Source organism: Prinia subflava (genome assembly GCF_021018805.1).
Source record: "Prinia subflava isolate CZ2003 ecotype Zambia chromosome W unlocalized genomic scaffold, Cam_Psub_1.2 scaffold_2cwr_NEW, whole genome shotgun sequence".
In the NCBI taxonomy this organism is placed as follows: domain Eukaryota; kingdom Metazoa; phylum Chordata; class Aves; order Passeriformes; family Cisticolidae; genus Prinia; species Prinia subflava.
Genome location: NW_026960607.1, coordinates 4,744,785 through 4,747,824, shown reverse-complemented (window position 1 = coordinate 4,747,824; position 3,040 = coordinate 4,744,785).

The following is a 3,040-nucleotide window of genomic DNA, read 5'->3' as shown; positions in this document are numbered from 1 at the left end:
AGTCAGTCTCTATTCTCTATTAGACTTGCGTACAGGCTAAATAGGGCTGTTGAAGGGTGAGTGGGTTTTGCTGACTACCCCTTGGCTCTCCAGCTCTTGGATCATCTTGTGGAGTGGGATCACAGCATCTCGATTCGTCTGATACTGCTGGCGATGCACCGTCGAAGTGGCAACAGGTACTCGTTGCTCTCCTACCTCCAGTAGTCTTACTGCAGATGGGTTCTCTGATAATCCAGGCAAGGTGTTTAATTTCTTAATGCACTCTGCCTCTACAGCAGCTATTCTAAAAGCCTACCTGAGTCCCTTCGGGTCTTTGTAATAGCTATTCTTGAGAAAGTCTATGCCCAGAATACTCGGAGCCTTTGGGCCAGTTGCAATCGGATGTTTCTGCCACTCCTTCCCAGTCAGGCTCACCTCGGCTTCCAACAGAGTCAATTCTTGTGATCTCCTCATCACACTGACAATGGAAATAGGTTCTGTTCCCACATGTCCCGATGGCATTAGGGTACACTGTGAACTAGTATCAACTAAAGCTTCATATTTCTGTGGCTCTGATGTGCTAGGCCATAGAATATATACAGTCCAAAAGACTCCATTTTATCGTGCTTCTTCCTGGCTAGAGGCAGGGCCCCTCTAGCACTGGTTACTACTCTTTTCCTGTGCATACATAGTAGAAGTTCCTTCAAGGGGATCTGACAGAGCGTCTTCATTTTTATAATACCTGACAGCCTGGTCATGGGAGGCTGAGGCTACTTTCATTCTAGTGGAACCCCCTTGGTTAGTGTTTCTCTCTTTGAGCTCACGCACCCGTGCTGCTAGGGCAGAAGTGGGTTTCTTATCCCACCTTCCCATGTCTTCTTTATGGTCACGCAGGAAGGACCACAGGTCAGCTCGTGAGGTGTACCCTCTCTCTCTAGCTCAGGGACGTTGGGCTCTGGCTCTCGGGCCTGTGACTCGCACCGGTACCACATGGGAACTGTTCCTCCTCATCTCTTCCTTTACTTCCCTTATCTCCTCTTGGAGTTCCTTAACCATGGCAGAGACTTGAGTCTGCATTGGACTACTGATCATACTGTCAAAATTTCTAAGCTTGCTGGCTACAGAACCTACAGTCTCTCGGTTGGTATCAACATTAATCGTTGCCATGAACGTGGTGTATTCAGATGGCCCTTTAGTTGCTAGATTCTACAACATTTGCCCTGTGCACCTGACTGTCGGGGTCATTGTCATGCTGTCCACCCCTCCCAAAAAGTACTTCTAGTATTGCCACTTTTCTCAGCTGTTGGATCTCTTCCTCAAGAGTCTTCCAGCGCATGTTATCGTGGTGCTCCTGCATTCTGTCTTTGTGGACAAACCTCTCCCTTACACTCATTAAAAGCCGCTCCCAAAGGTGAAGGGGTCCTTGCTCCTTTAGAAATACTTGATTCACACCTGAGTCTTGGGTCAAGGGTCTCATATTCTTTGCCTCACTACCATCCAGTTGCACACTTCTAACCATAAGGTCTCAGACCCGAAGTAACTAGGTTGTACAAGGCTCACGTCCCCGTCGTGCAACATCTTTTTGCAGACTACGGAGATTTTCATATGACAGGGACTCTGTGATGATCTCAACCTCTGGCTCTCCTGTGGGTTGTGAGGGCCCTCTTTTTTTATCTTTATCACCTGGGTGCTCTGATTTCATCTTATATTTCTTCTTTTCCACAGGGGCAACTGCTGCTGGCTGTGACTGCCCCTGTGGTTCAGCTGGAACCTGGACGGTTTTAACGTCTGTGGGTTCCACTGCTGCACCTTCAGATTCTCCCTCTTCAGGGCAGGGGGAGGGTTTGCCACCAGCTGGGGCTAATGAGGCCAATGAGGCCACCACTAGGGAAGGGTGCTCCTTCAGCATCTGGCCCATGTCCTTCACCAGAACTCCCACCTGAAGTCTGGGACTCGATCTTGGGGCTGGAGACAGAGCAACGCAGGTCGAACCAATATGGTTATAACATATATTCTCCTCTTTATTCCCGAGATGGCTGGTTATATACAGAAAGACTAGTTTACAGTAACAGGTGCATTTCTATTGGCAGTGAAGCGTGGACAACTATGTAAACAATCACAGTTTAAGGCAGCTTCTGTGTCTTTTCAGTAATTGCCCTATTCTATTGATACCCATACCTTAACCCAATTTCTAGCTGCACCACAAGCTTATCTACTACACAGGCCAAAAGCTGAGGCCTAGCAGGCCCAAATCTGAGGCCCAGTTTGGGATAGCTCAAATCTCATTCCACAGCACATTATGCCCATGTTCTCTAAGAAATTCGGTTACAGTTCCCTCTTTTTCTTTTTGAGCTATCCAAACTGATGCTAAGGCACGGCTGGCTAATTTTTGCATGCATCGTATTAAACAAGGCACGATAATTAAGATAACTACGATAACAATAAGTACTATTATGCTAAAACGAATTAAATCTTTGATCCACCCAGTAAAACCCCATGGTCTAAACCATTTGTCAAACGGAGTGTCTACAACTATAAGATTTTTCATGTTCTCTTTCAACTGTGATAACTGCTTGTAAATTGATCGTGAATGATATGATAAATTCATGCAGCACATGCCCTCAAATTCTTCACATCCATGCCCTTGTGCTAAAAGGAGGAAGTCCACAGCTGCTCTGTTTTGGAGCACCGCATGACGAATATCATTAACATCTTTGGCAAGCGCACTTAGCAAATTGGATGTTATATTAATCTGTTTTCCTGTCCAGCAGGCCAAATGTTTTAATTGTGTGAGAGCCTGCGCTGAAGCAACTCCTAGGGCAAAAACGGATGCTGAGATTACAGCTGCAGGTTGCCATAAGTCAACTCGATCATTACAGTCGGGGCCTAGTTGAGACATACTGCGTTTGACTCGTCGGGTCGTTTGAGACAATCCTCAAACTTGATGAATGCTAGGAGCAAATAATGTCAATTTACCGAAATAACACGGTCCTCCTATACCTTTTTGGGGCATTGCAGACCAGGCTCTATCTCCACAAATGAGAAAGATCCCTGGCGGCAG